General features: G+C 50.2%; 1 protein-coding gene across 1 annotated transcript in view; it reads right to left on the reverse strand.

The window, feature by feature from the left end:
- CPLX2 (complexin 2) overlaps positions 1–14,378 on the reverse strand; it is an 82,066-nt gene extending 67,688 nt beyond the window's left edge. Inside the window, exons 1-2 of the mRNA XM_046001057.1 lie at positions 14,148–14,378; positions 2,510–2,587 (exon numbers count right to left, since the gene is read on the reverse strand). The gene's annotated coding sequence lies outside the window, so the exon portion shown is untranslated. The remainder of the gene's footprint in view (positions 1–2,509; positions 2,588–14,147) is intronic.
- Positions 14,379–15,429: the final 1,051 nt, after the last annotated feature.

The raw sequence follows: 15,429 nt of genomic DNA on the forward strand, positions 1-15,429 counted from the left end.
TCGGAAGCTTCTCCCTTGGTAGGTCCTAGAACTGGGTCTATTAGCACACTCAAAATGAGTCAACTCAAGTCAAGTCAACTCAGCTCAACTCTACTCAGCTTAACTCATTTCAACTCAATCCATACTTCCTGTGTATCTTTTTGCTTACCCTGAGCTAGGCTCTAGTTTTAGGAGAGATAGAATCCAACAGTTAATAAGACATAATGTTTGCTCTCAAGGAGTTTTCTCTTGGAGAAAGAGCCACCTCTTTCTCTTAGAGAGAAGAGCTTCCTTTTCTGGCCTGGAGACATCCCAACCAGCAGTGTAATTCTTGGGGTCCACTCCCCTAGACTTCTCAAACTACCTTCCTGGGATTGTATGACTTTAAGACTCCAGACTGCAAAGTCAGTTGGTCCCTTGTCCTTTAGGATATGATTCATATGGGTCCTGAGTCATTCACGTATTCACAGACTTGCACTGAGCACATACTATGTGCTAGACACTTTACAGACATTACCTCATTTAATTTCCCCAGCAACCAGTGGGGATACAGAGCCAGTACGTGGTCAGTTAAAATTTAACCCAACCCTAATTCCAAAGCCCATGTTCTTTCCATCTTATCCCACTGTCTCTTAGAACAATTGGATAGAATCTATAATAAAGGATATTTAAACAAATACATTCCATATGGAGGGAAAGAGTGGATTAATGAATATTTTATGTGAAGCAAAATCTCACCTGACCGGTTTATTAGAATTCTTGAGAAGCGAACTATATAGGGAGATAAAGGGTGACTTTCACAAAAAGTCTTTGTCAAATTTTCATCCCAAAGCCTATTAATAAAATTGATTCATTATAGAATTGGGCAGAGGTGGGTGGTGAGTGGGAGGGAGTCTATTTTTGCATGGATAGAGAACTGGCTTAGAGACAAGAAAGAGAGGGTAGGGATAAATGGGTGCTTTTTCAAATGAAGAACTAGGGTTCCCCAGGAATTGGTGCTGAGTTTGGTCTTATGTAACACCCAAGGCATAAGCATTGAGTGTCCAATGTGTGCATTTCCTGCAGTAAGTATGGGGGGTGATACACACCCAAACCAGACTTAGCTCCCCTCCTGGAGAAGCCCAGAGAAAGAAGTGCTCAGCGACACCTCCAAGTTCTCAGAGGACAGGCAGCTCTGGAGGGGCCGAAATGCCAAGACATCAGAGATAAACCAGACGACAGTGGTCAGGAAAGGGGAAAGAGCCCCATGCAGCAAGCGAAAGATCTGAGCTCTAGGACCCATCTGTTACTCATCTGCTGTGTGATACTGGGCAAGGTCCTTCCCTCTCTGGGTCCCAGTTTTCCCTCCCGTACAAGGAAAGCATTGGACTAGATGCCATGTAAGGGTGTGGTGTTCTGGATGGAGGACAAGGATTTCAAATAGAACCTGATTATGAGAAAGTCTCTATTTCCTGTGGCCAAAATGTCTCCTTCTGTGCCTGCACTGAGATGGGGGACCACTCTCCTTCTGTCTCTCTTATTTGTGAACAGTGAGGATGAGGCAGAGAGCCATGAGGTCTGTGATGCCGGGGCGCAGAGCCCAGCCTGGAATCCCTCAGTGGCATTCATTGCGAGTGACTCAGCGTCATAAATAGCTCCCATCTGGATGAGCAATGATATCTATAGCGATCGAGCGATCTCTATATCCACACACACTCTCTCTGTGCAAATATGTGGCTCACTGTATGCTAAATATGAGGTGGCCTGGAGACGTTCCTCCTCTTAAAAGACTATTTGGTATGAAACTCGAGACTGTTTATTTAAAGAAACAAGTTTACAACTATGCACATTGGATTACTGGTAGTGGGTGGTGGGGAAAAGGCGATGTGGATGAAGGGACGCTGGGTGTGATCCAAGCTTGGGGGCCACTGAGGCCGACCACTCCACCTTCAGCCTTCTGTCTGCAGCAGGAGGGGTAATGGACACCACACATGAGATGCTTGAGATCCCGGGGTCGGGCTACAGGGAGGGGGGTACTGTTGAGCTCATCGGCGCAGGAAACCACAGTTAGCAGAAAGAACATAGGAGCTGGGGTGACAGGAGAGCCGGGTTCCAGCCCTGCTCGGCCCTGCCATTGATCTTGAACAGTTCATTAATTCACACATTCATTCATCAAGTATGTACCAAGCACAGACAACATGCACAAGCCACATGGGGATACAGACAAGAAAATGTAGGTTGGAATTCTGGCGTAGCCACCTGCCAGCTATAAGCGCTTTCCCAACTCTGTGCTTGGGCTTCCTTATCTGTAAACTGGGGATAATACCCCCTAAGGTTTAATGCACAAGAAAGTGCTTCTCTGTTGTAAATGGCTCTGACAATGCAACCTGGATCCATTCCACCACTTGCCCCGTTGATCCATCTCCTTTCCACTTAGGAGTGTTCTGGGGGCTCATGGAGGGGGAATGTCCTCATGACCCCCTTCACCAGAGCCCCAAGAGTGGGGGCCCGGAACACCACCCATGGGAATGACCCTGGGCAGTACCCTTACCTTTGCTTCTTGGCTGAGCTGAGATGTAGGGAACTTCAGTCAATGAGCAGAGCAGGTACGCCAGGGATGTACAGCTTCCTGGAGGAGGAGACAGGGTGTTCAGGGATAAGGAGAGACAACTTCTGGGGTAGTTCAGTGGAGTGGCCTGAAAGGGCACTGGACCTGAGGACATGCCCTTGCTTCTCCTGAGGCCACCAAAGATCCTCGGGGTTCTAGCAAGGGACTGGGCAGCAAGGGACCCTACCTGGCATCAGACCCAACCCCTAGCCCCACCTCACACACTGCCCTGATACCAGTTACCCTTCTTGGCCGCTGGCGTGGGCGTGCTCGTATGGTACCACTGACCATACAGCTTTCTGGCTTAAATGTAATTTCTGACCCATGTCAATGGGCATGGTTTACTGTCACTCATACCTGGATTTGAATTCTGACTTTGGGAAAATGCACGGCATCTCCCCAAGCCTCAGTTTCCTTATGTGTAAAATGAGGCTACTAACAGTCCTGATCTGAGTCCTGATTAATGATTACAACAAATCTTGTTGTAATCATTGCTGTTCGTGTTGACTCTCTGTGATGATGCCTATTATCTCGTGGCCCCTCAAATTTTAGTTACCTTCTCCTGCTTTCTCCTAGGAAGTGCAAGGCATTCCTGAAAAGGCAAGGAAGGGCTCATTCTATGACTTTGTCTCTGGAGCCGTGCACAAGTCCTGACAGAAAGTGGCCACCCAGAAAACCTCTCTTGACTAAACAATGCTCCACAAGTTTCTTGGGTTTGCCTTCACAAAGTTAGGGTTAGTGAGCTTGATGTTCTCCCATTTAACAGAGGAGAGCACAGGTGCAGAGAGTGTAGGTCATCTGCTCTGCTTCCCACAGGAGTAAGTATGAACCAGATGAAAACCCACGGTCCCCGCTCTGCCTCCTCCCCCCACCCCAGCCCTGCAGTCAGGGCCTCTCCTGGCTGGACACCGAAACCCCACAACCTCATACGCCCACGTCCAAGCTGGTGCCACCTCCTCCGTGTTTTCCCTTCCTCCTGTAACCACCATCCTGCTGCCACTCAAGAAAGGGGACATTCTCGTGTCCCCTTTCCAGAGGCGGGGACTGAGGAAGTGACCTGGATGATAGACACCGTTTCCAATAGATCTGCCAACTTAAGCGCCTTCCTAGGACTGGCAGTCTTGGGGACCATCCTGGGATCACAGCACCTCACCCCTCCGCCTCTGCGCCTCCAAGGCACTCTTACCTCCTCCTGCAACCTCCTCCCACCCCAGGCCTGACACTGGACTCGTAGCTGAGTGAGGCACGGGCCAATTCCCCAGAGCCCTGCACTTAGCAAGACTTGATAAGTATCTGTTGGGTGAGTGAATGAACAAGTAAACGGTGGCTGAATGACTGTGTCGGGCTGTGTTCTAAATGCTGGGGACACCGCAGGGAAGAGGGCAAGCCTGCTCCAGCTCTCAGGGAGCTGACAGTATTTGAATTTAAAACCAACAACTGGATTGGAAAGAGGGCAGATGTTACCCTTCCCTGTGGGGATGGAGAGTTGGCAAGCCTGCTGACTGCCCGGGGAGTACTTTGGAGCCGAAGGTGGCCTCCCTGGCCTCAGGCAGGGCCATCTGTGCCCCGAGTGGGGAAGCTGACCTTTAAGATGGCCAGGGAAGAACACCGGTGCAATTATGTATTTAACGTCTACCTACTGCTGGGTCCACGGCTAGCACGCTGCCTGGCATGGAGCGGATACTTAAACTTTTGTTCAGTGAAGGAAGCCATTTGTTCAATGGGTGGGCCAAGTGTGTTGGGATGACTCAGGTCTAGGGGCTGGCAGGACTCCAGAGTGCTAACTCTCAGAATTATTATGACATCCACTTGAATGGGGCTCCACGGTACTCGGAGCCCACTTACATGGCTGTTACTATTCCCCCCATGCTGATGAGGACACTGCACACACACACGCGTTAGTGAGCATGCTGGGCTGGGCACCAGCAGCATTCAGACAAGCTGTGGGGCGACAGCATCACTTCTGGGGTATCTGTGATGTGCTGGGCCCCTCATGTCCACACTGCCTGGCAAGGCCGGGGTCACCATCCCCATCACACAGAGGACAGCACGGAGGCTCAGAGGAGGCTTGATTTTGCACAGTTGGAACCTAGGTCTCTCTCTAGGAGTGAGATGGACAAAGCTCATGGTCGAATGGGGACCCCAACAGTAAAGAGGATAATTAAAATCCAGTGTGACACCCCCAGAAATGCATGTTTGTCAGAGATGCCTCACTGCCGTGATGCATCAGGGAAGGCTTCCCTGAGAAGATGAGCCTTGAGCTGAGGCTTAGAGGACAGAGGAGAAGGAAGGGCTATGCAGGCAGAGGGAGCTGCATCTGCAAAGCTGTGGACAGAGCGTGGTCCCACTTGGGGGAATGTGGTTGGGCCAGACCCTTGACCAGAAAGATGAAGCTGGGTGGTTGTTGGGGCCAGTTATAAGGAGCTTCATTGAGGCTGGAGGAGAGCCATTGCAGGGCTTGGCTTCGTGTTCCTTCCAGGGGCAGGGGCAGGACTGGGGGAAATGGGAGACTAGGTAGCAGGACCTGTGCTTGATGAGGTCGAGGGTAGAGGGATATTCGGACTCTGCCTCCTGACCTTGGTGATGCGTGGCGATGGAGAGTGCGTGAGGGTCAGCTCAGCCATTGGCTGAGCCACCCTGTGAAGCTGGAGTTCTACCCCAGCCAAGAAGATCACTGTGGCAGGTCCTAGTCTCTGCCCCAGGCCCAGCCCCAGCCCCAGCAAAGCCCTCCTCTGCCACCTGGCTGCTCCCAAACTGTGTCCTAGCAACCTCACAGCCCTCACCTTGGCAACGCCAGCTTCTGCACTCTCTTCCTGATTGGGCTGGAAAGGAAGGTGGAGCTAGAATGCCTCCTGTCCACTAGACCTGCTCAGAGAACCAGCCTGGGCCACCCGCAGCCTGCAGCCCCGGGTTTATCAGGTGGAGTCTGGCCAGTCACATGCAGAACATGGGTCTGGACACAGGACAGGAGTCTGGACTTGCAGCCTTGTGAGCTGGGTTCTGACCCCAGGGCTGAGGCTTTGTCTGAGTGACCTTGGACAAGTCTCTTCCCCTCCCTGGACCTCAGGTCTTCCCTTTTGTAAAATAGGGAGGTTGAACAACACCATCTCTGGAGTCTAATATTACCTTATTCCATTTTTGACCTTTTCCCATTGTTATTGGTTGGATGCTCTGTTGCTGGTATGGATTTTAGTGTCAGAATCTAGGAATTTAAATCCTAATTTGCAGGGCGCCTGGGTAAGTCAGGTAAGCATCCAGGAAAGTCTTGGTTTCTGCTTGGGTTGTGATCTCAGGGTCATGAGATCAAGCAATGGGGAGCACTCTGCTTCGCTCCCCCTCTCTCCCTCTCCTTCTGCTCCTCTCTACCCCCACTCATGTTTTCTCTCTCTCTCTCAAATTAATTTTTAAAAGTCCTGCTTTGCTTGGCCAAATCACTCTACCTCTCAGAGCCTAGGTTTTTTTTTCCCCTTTGTAAAATGAACGTATTTCATGCCATCTCACCCAGGGGAGTATGAGAACAGTCAGTTGAAATGGTATACATGAAAGTGCTTTATAAGTGGCAAAGAGCTATGCGAGTGTAACCTATTTCATCACAGGGGCTGTGCTCAGTAACCATTTACTGAACACGCTCCTCCCCGCTCACCAGAAACAGCAGCAGCAAGCCTTTATTGAACACTTACTATGTGCCAAGCGTTGTATTAAGGTTTTACTCACGTTATGTTATTTTCATCGCAACCATGTAAGGTATTTGCTACTATTATTCCCATTTTCCAGATGAACAAAGGAGGGCCGATATGGTTCTGTATAGAAGGAGCTCAGCCGGATTCCCTGGCTTTAAAACTTGACCGTTTAAAATTTAATGAGGTGGCCTCCTGAGATCTCTTCAACGTGTCTCAGGTTTTTCCTCTTGCCCAAAGTCAGGCTCTCACTCAGGGTTTGGTGGGCAAAGGGGCAGCTCTCTCATTTATTGAGCATCTCTTCAAAGTGCCAAGAATTGACCAGCTTCTCAGGCTTTTCCCTGCATGTCAGTCCCTTGCAGGGGGGTTGTGGGGGGGTGGGGGGAATGGGATGTGTCTCATTAAAATGCAGATTCTGATTCTGTGGGTCTGAGATGCATTTGAGACTCTACATTTCTAAAGCATTCCTAGGAGATGCTGATGTTGCTGGCCCAGAGACCACACTTTGAGTAGCCAGGTGCTAGAGGATTTCAAATATCACCTTGTTGAATCCTGGGGACTAAGTCTTTTTAGCCCAGAGTCACAGATGGGGCAACTGAGGCTCGAGACGCGATGTACCTGACTCAGGGTCGCAACGCATACAAGGGGTGACTTTGAACTTCGGTCTGCCTGGGAGTATGCAGTGCCAGAGGTTATGTGCCAAGCCCTACTTCCTGGTTGTGTGGTCCCTGCTTGGGCTTCTGTCTCCACAGCCAAGGCAGAGAGTCCCTGAGGTGCCTACTAGGACCCATTTCTTATTTTCAGTTTGTCACAAGCAGACCAGTTTTGGGTGCTGCCTTCCAGTGGGAACAGGGCCCTGGCCCAGGATGTGTCTTTGCCATTGAGTGGACATCTCAGGATCAGGATGAGATCCTGCATATGTGTGACTCACCCTGTTGGTCCTACCCTTGGCCTGGCTCTTTTGGAATCCTGTCCCTATTCATCATGGATCTTGGGGGCACTAATTTTATTTTTAAAAAATATTGCACAACATGTTATTGACTTTGATGCCTGAGATTTTTAGCCTCCCTTTTCATTTTGCACCTGAGAAGGGTGCTTCTTGCCCTCGCCTTGCCCCAGTCTTGGCCCAGCCCTATGGCTTCTCCTGCCCCTCCTGCCTCATGGCATTAGGATGGTGCCTGCAAGGCGCTGCAGTGCCCACCCAGCAGCCAGCCAGCCAATGCATTTATTTCCCAGCAGGGGAATCTATCACTTGGCTTGTCTTTTGGCTGACCTGCTCTAGCGATGGCAGCAGGAACTGTGGGCCTGGGTGATCACTCTGATGTGGGCTTTGCCCTTACCAGTGAGGAGAGGGAGAGAAGGGACTTCACTGCAATTTAAATTATGCCATCCGTCTGCTTCACCCAGTATTCAAGGCCTTGCCTGCTCTGGTTCCTGTTAACCAATCTGTCCTTATCTCTACCATCCCCTTCCTCCCTCCCTCCTTCCTTCCCTGCAGCTCTTGTCATGCTACTTTGTCAGGTTTCTTCCTACCTCAGGACCTTTGCACTTTCTGCTTGCATAGTTGTCCCATGTCCAGCTTCTTCTCCCTGTCCAGATGTCAGCTTCAATGCCTGTTCCTTAAGTCCTACCTGTCTTACACAAACAGCCCCGATCTCCTTGACACACCCTTCTTTTATTTCTTTTCTAGCACTTACATAACTTGGTGAAATTATTTTAGTGTTTACTTGCTTTTTCTCCACTAGAACGTGAGCTCAGGGAGAGCATGGACCTTATCTTGTCTTATTCTTCATTGTCTTTCCAGATCTCAAACAGTTATTGGCTTGTTGTAAGTGTTCAGTGAGCATTGAGGCATCAGTGAGCCATACCCTGGACTGGAGTTTCCACACTTGAGAAACAGGATGCTAACCCGAACCCCCCTGGTCAGGATCAAAAGCAAAATGACCCAGTTTGGGGCCAGTGATACTATCCCTGTTGTTTAACTGATGAACTTGAAGCTCAGAGAAAGATGGGACTTGTCCCAAGTCACTGGCCAGGAAATGCGTGGGCTGGGGCTCTCTCCAGTTTGGAGAAGCGCCTGGCCCCACGCCCTGCCTGGAGCAGGCATTCAGGAACGGGATGGCTGGATCTGAGTTCCTCGGAGTCTCTTGCCATCTGCTGCTTGAACTGCAAGACCCGCCTTGCCCGCTTTGCCCACCAGGCTGTCACAGCTTCCTGAGGAGTCAGAGACGGGAATTTTAAGGGCTGTTTTCTTGTGGAACTTTGTGGAACACAAAGGCCTGCCTCTTGCAAATGTAGAGATACATCTTCTCCGCATTGGCAATTACGACGCTGGACGTCTGGGGAACGTTTTTCATCTTCCAGGCACTTCACCAAGATTAACTTCTGGACCTATGCAGCAATGCTTGTTGCAACTTGAGTGGGTGTCTGGGGCAGTGTGGGCGGCAGTATCTTCTGTCATAGGAGGAGGTGGGGTTTAGAGGGCTCGAGGCCCCCGAGTCAACATCTCTAGGAGTTTGGTCGATTTTCCTGAGAGCAGTTTCTCCGCTGTTGGAAATGCACTGACCTTCTTGAGGATTCAAGGATTCTGACTTTCCCTGCGTGATTTGGCTGTTGATTTAGCAGCATTTCCCACAAATCCTTACTGAGAGTTTCCTAGGTATCCTTCTCACCCTGAGTGTGCAACAGGGGGACAAAATATATACTGCCCTTACCCTCCTACAGTACTGAACCAGCAGGGGAGACCGAAGACAGTGTCCCGCCCGTAACTGGCTGTGTGACTGTGGATAGGTCCCTCTCCCTCTCAAGGCCATTGGGTTTAGCTTTCTCTCCTCCCCTGGTCCCCCTGCTTAAAGGCTTTTGATGGTCCCCTGTTGCTTACAGAGAAGGTGGGCATTTCTGGCCCAGCCTTCAAGGTCCCTGAGAGCTGGGCTCTATTTGACCTTTTCCAGCACAGGCTCCCGCTCACCAGCTTCCATTTGCTCCATTTTTACTTAACCAACACTCATATGTCACTTTCTAGGTGCTTTGCAGGCACTGTCTAAATGCTTCACAACATTCAACTTGCTCTATCCTCACAGAACTCCTTTGTGATTCTTGCCATCGCCATTTTCAAGATGAGGACCCCGGGACACAGAATAGTAAGTTAAGTTGAGTGCGTCCATAGAGCTGGGATTGGAACAGACAGACAGACATTGGTGTGGCTGGGATTGGAACCCTGGGCAGCCTGGCTCCCAGCTCGTGCACTCCGCTGCTGCTAGGTGACCTTCCTCTGTCCTCAGCACCAGTCCTACCCTCTCCTTCCCTAGGTGCACTCCAACAGCCATTGCCCACTTTCACAAAGCCCTCCCTGATGCCTCCCAGGCTGAATGGGTTCTTCTTAGCTCTGTGTCCCCACAATGCCTTGCACATCCCTCCGCATGGCAGCTCTTCCCACAGGTTCGTGTCCCGTTTCCTCTGCTGGATGCTGAACACCCTCAAGGGATGTGTTCCTAGCATCCATTCTCCACGCAACAACCAGAGGCATGTTTTTAAAGCAAAATCAGTTTGTATCACTCTCCTGCTTAAAATCATCCAGTGACAATCTATTGCATTTAGAATAAAATCCCAAATCTTGACTGTGGCTTAGAAGGTTCTGCAATGAGGGACTGGGCCCTGCCCCCTCTCCACCCTTCTCTGCTGCCACTTTTCCCTTTGATCCCTGCTCCAGCCACATTGGCCTCCTACCTATCCCCAAAGAGACCAGGCTCACATTTAGGGCCTTCTCCCGAGCTCTTTCCTTTGTCTGGAATGTGTGACCCCACATCCTCCCACGACTGACTTCTTGTTATTGGGGTCTGAGTGTCACGTTGCCATTTCAGACAGACCTCCCTTATTTGTCTGTCTGTCTGCTTACATGTTTTCATATTTACTTTTTAATTGTTATTAATGACTGTGTCTCTGGCAAGTATGTAAGCCCCATGGGAGCAGGGATCTGAGATTTCTTGTTCTGTACCTGGGAACATACTTGACACTGAATAGCCACTCAGTGAGTAAATGTTGGAGGAAGAATAAAAGCTCACCAAGGTCCCTTCGGATTCAGTCCTACCAATTGCAATTCAACTAGGCCTAGATAATATAACACAATACAGCTTTCCCCTTATCTCTGAAAGTAGAGTGTTCTTGTGAAACCTTTTGTAAACCAAAATGGTGCAAAGTAAAGAAGCAATTACCATTTGGTAAAAGTGAAATCCTCTTAAAATTTCTTTTGGTTAGTGAAATGACCTACTAATGTAGGTCTTCCCTAAAAGTGATGTGACAAAAAGCAAACTTTTGGATAGTGGGGAAAACCTGTATCATCATAATAAAAAATAATATAATAATGTAATATATGTATTATAATATATCTGAATTGGTCTCATCTCAGGCTAAAAGCTGGAATAATTTCACAAGCTGAAATTCACTATCTTTATCATCCTTCTATGTCTCCCCTGCAGTCATACTCCCAGAAGTGAGGCGATTTTATTAACTATTCTCTGCTGACTTCTCTTCACCAGGGATGCCTAGAACCCCTGACAAGAACTTTAATTTGTCCACCCAAGACTCAGGGAGACTTGTGAGATTCTGCCTTCCCCATGTTGCAGCAGGGATGTTCTTGAAAAGCAAAATGCTGACTTGTGAAGTGCCTAGAGCCTGATGGGAGCACACATACTTGTTACAGACATTGCATTTCATCAGTTAATGGGAGAGACTTCACGCTCCAGAAAGGGACAAGAGCTCTGAGTCCTTCTAGGACCTGGGCCAGACACAACTCGTACCTCTGAGGAATGGCAGTCTGTAGCCGAGAGGGATGTGCAGTCCGATTTGGAGCAAATGGAAAAAGTGAGGCTTCACGTGCATCTGGTTAAGATGAACAGAGTGGGCAAACGTGGCCGAAATGAGGTCTGGGTGTTTGATCACAGGTATTTGCTAATGAGAACCAAGGGACAAGGCAGGAGATGCACACAGTGGTCAGAATATAGGTACCACCATCACAGACTTTCTTCAGAAGGAAATGGAAGGGAAATGTGTCAAGGTGTCTCAAAGACCAACTACTATACATTGTCATCCTCTTGAGAAACAGAAAGGACATTTCTTGCCCCACCTTCCCCCCTCTCCTTCTAGCTCTTTGAGTTTGGGAAGGAAATGACATCCCAAGTCTACGGGCTGAGAAACTCTGAGACCTAACCTATCAGGCAGAATGGTGAACTGACAAGAACTCTTGATTATGAGTTGCAAAGGTCAAGGCTCTGGTCTCAGCACTGTGGTACTTTGGGTAAAATCCTCTCTATTTCTGACCTTTCTCTTCCTCATCTGTAAAATGTGGCTGTTGGGTTTGGCGATTTCCAATTCAAGGATTTCCATGACTTCAAGCCTTCTGACTATATAAGCTAATGGTTCAGATTAGTTTGAAAGGGAAGCTCTTTTGTCTTTTTCTTGATGAGGGCTCAATTTGTGTTTTGGTCAGCCTTGCAAATAGTTACTGGCCTCTGGCCACAGGGTAGGTTGTTGAGATAAACAATTCTGGCTTGATAAAATCTGTTGAGGCTGATGTATCCTCCATTTTTTCTGATTCTCTAATAAGGCACATGGCTCATCACCATAGGGTAAAACTCTCTCAAAACTTTCCGCTAAGGACAGGAATGTTCAGAACAGATTGTGGAAGGAAAGTCACAGTTTGAGTTAAAGACTTCTAAGGTAGAACAGCATTTGAATGGCAGGGTGTTGTTGTTGATGTTAAAATCTTTCTGCACTAAATGATATGATGTCTTGGGTTTGCTTCAAAATAAGTCTGTGTGTGTGTGTGTGTGCATGTGAGTGAGTGTGATGAGAGTGGGTGTGGGTATAGATGAAACAAAATTGGCCAACTGTTGAAGCTTGATGATGGGTATGTGGGGGTTTATTATACTATGCTTCCTATTTTTTTTTTTTTAAATAGGGTTGAAATATTTCATCATAGAAGGCCCTTTGGAGACTGGCTCCAGCTTTCCCTCTACTCTCATTTCACAGTCTGCATCTCGAGGACTCTCCAGCATAGTGACATCACCCTGGTGGCTCTGATCTCACGCTTTTTGGCCTTTCCACACAGCTCCATCTGTTTGAGGTACCTTTCCCCTTCTTCCCCCACGGCTCATCACTCCTACCTCTGCGATCCCATCACCTTGTGTACTCACCTTGATTATAGCACTTATCACATCGTATCACAACGATCTCTTTTCTGCTTCCTCTGCTGGCCTGTGCCCTCCCTAGGACACTTCTCTGTCTCCCCAGTGCACAGCCAGTGCACATAAGAGATCTTCGGCGCGTGTTTACAGAGGGAATAATAGCAGAAATGATAGCTCGTTGTTTTGAGCACTTATTATGTGCCAGACCCAGCCCAAGCTCATTATATAGGCATTTCATTAAATCCTCACCACAAGTGGGTACTATTAACCTGTCTTCTCATCACTCTCCCAAGGTTACGTGCTAGTAAGTGACAGAGCTGAGATTTGGACTCAGAATGGAAACAACTCTGCTCTTCTCCCAACATCTGGGGTTTTAAAACACTTCTCTGTGAATACCACACAACAGGCCCAGGCTTTGGGGTGCCTGAGCTTCAGGCCCATTTCTGCTACTAAATTGCTGAGTGACCTTGGGCAAATCACCTCTGCCCCCTATGCCTACTCCCCGGTAGAGACTACCAGTGATTGAGAGGGTCACGTGAGGCAAGGACCCTCCCAGCTTAGGCTCTGAAGAGAGAAGGTTTCCTCTTACACATTTGGTTTTCTGCCGCGGAGCTGACTTCCCAATTTGGGAACCTCCCAGATTCTCAAGCTCCTTCAACCTCTTTTCTTACTAATTGCAGCCTCCCCAGCCAAACCGCCGTTCACAACCTGCTGCCGGGGTTCCTCCCTTCCCCCTTCCTTCCTCTCGGGCAACGCTCCGGAGGTGGGGGCGGAACCCTGGGCGGGAGGGAGGGGAAAGCAAGTAGCTGCCCGGTTCCTGAGGCTTCCCGGCGGTTTCTCGGCCCCCTCCCCCCACGGAAACTCAGCCTCACACTTTCTAGGGATGTTCCAGGGACAGCTTGAGTCAGTGATTGCAGCTGTCAGCCTCGGGCATCTGTGTTAGGCTCTCGGAAGGAAGTCCGTGGTCCTGAGCTTGGGTGGAAGTGGGCGCCTGGAGGGAAGAGGGGGCAGAGCACTCCCCCCTTCTAGCCTAGGCCCAGCCCGCCCCACTGGACTCCAGGACCCTTCTGTGCCTGTCTCCCCTTCCATTCTCTTTCTGACTTCCAACTGGGACCCGCCATTGCATGGCCAGGCCTTGGTAAACTGCAGACCCAAGCCAGAGACGCGCGATTGTGACTGGGCTCCCCTCCCCAGCTCGCCCCAGACACTGCTCTGGGGAAGCCGAAATCCCGGATCGATGCCACCACCCACCCCCGAGGAATGCGGGAGGCCCCTGCCCCTCGGCTTTGTTCGCGGCTCCCCAGAAAGCAGGCGGCAGGCAACAGCTGCCTGCCGCCGCGGTGTTGACGCCGGGAGCGGAGTCCGCGGGGACGAGGGACTGTCCTCGGAGGCCGTGGCACTGAACCCGGACCCAAGGAGGAGAGGTGCCGGCGGACGGCCGCTGTCTGCCGGTGCAGTGCTGACCCGGAGAGAGGAGCCGGCAGGGTGCGGGAGCTGTCCCCGAGGTGGTGCTGAAGCGAGAAGGAGCCCGTGGCGCCCTCCGCCTCTCCCCGGAAGAGCCGGTGGCGGCTGAGAGCTACCGGGAGAAGGAAGGAGGGCCGGAGGAAGCCACCCTCGGGGAGCTGGCGGCGCGGGGCCTATGGCTAGGGTCTCTCCGGCGAACCTGCTCCAGCGGAGGAGGTGGCGGCTCAGCAACAGCGAGCGAGCGTGCGTTCTACGAACCTGTTGGAGGCTGCAGCTCCTCCGCGGCCGACCAGGGCGCCCGGGACCGAGATTCTGGCGCGCGTCTCCTTCCCCCTTTCTGCACTCCTCCGCGGAGGCGCTCCCTCCTGCCTGGGCTAGCACACGTGCGCGCGGGGGGCGCCCAGCCCTTCTTTGGTCGGCCCGAGTGTCAGCCAAGCTGCAGGGCACAAAGCCGAGAGGCCTCCCCCAAGGGCAGACCCGCTCCCAGGGAGACCCAAGCTTCCTGAGATAGGAGGCGGGGGCTGGCGACGGGGACGGGAGAGGGCGCCAGCTGTGAAACCAAGAGGAGACAAGGGGGGAGCTCCCCGTAGAGTCAGTTCTGCCCTGAAGTTTGGGAACACAGTGTCCTGTTACTTAGAGGACAAAGGGCAGCCTGCCTTGGAAGTCTGCTCCCTCACCCCCAACCCTCAATTCCATGACCAACAACCACATGAAGGTCTTGGACTTGCTCTGTTGAGTGCCTCTAAAATCTCATTCAAGTCTATTATCTATCATGTCCTATAGAGAGCTTTCCAACCCTTCCATATATACAGTGTATCCATAATAAAATGCAAACTCTTGTGTGTGGCGCAGAAGGTCCTTCACCAGCAAGACCCAGGGTCTCCTTTCTGGGTGTGTTCCCTCGGGAACAGATAACCACTCATTCTGAACAGGTTCACCCCAGTGCCTTAGCATCTGCTGCTCCTTTTGGCTGGAACATTCTTTCCCCTTACTATTTACACTTTATTTGCAAGTTAAAGTGTCCTCATTCTCAGTGAGAACTCCCTGATCCCTAAGGCACAGTCAATCACTCCCTCCTTAAGCTCCCTCAGCCTTTACATCCCTCTAGACTTTTTCTCATATTGTATTATAATTACTTATGCATCTATATTCTCAGTTACCAGGCTCATAAAAACTGATTCCATATTTTATTTTTCTTTGTATCTCCATCTCCTAGTACGATGACTGACACACAAGAGATTTTTTTAAAAAGGGTTTTATTTATTTGTCAGAGAAAGCTAGAGAGAGCAAGAGAGAGTGCACAAACAGGGAAAGCAGCAGGCAGAGGGAGAAACAGGTTTCCCTACTGAGCAAAGAGCCCGATGCCGATACCGGACTCAATCCTAGGACCCTGGGATCATGACCAGAGCTGAAGGCAGGCATTTGATCTACTGAGCCACCCAGGTGTCTCCTCACAAGAACTGTTGAATTGTGTCTGCTGAATGTATGCACATATGAGAAGTACAATTCAAAGTAACTTCCTTTCCCTTGATTGTTCATT

This window comes from Meles meles, chromosome 3, assembly GCF_922984935.1.
Source record: "Meles meles chromosome 3, mMelMel3.1 paternal haplotype, whole genome shotgun sequence".
Taxonomy (NCBI): domain Eukaryota; kingdom Metazoa; phylum Chordata; class Mammalia; order Carnivora; family Mustelidae; genus Meles; species Meles meles.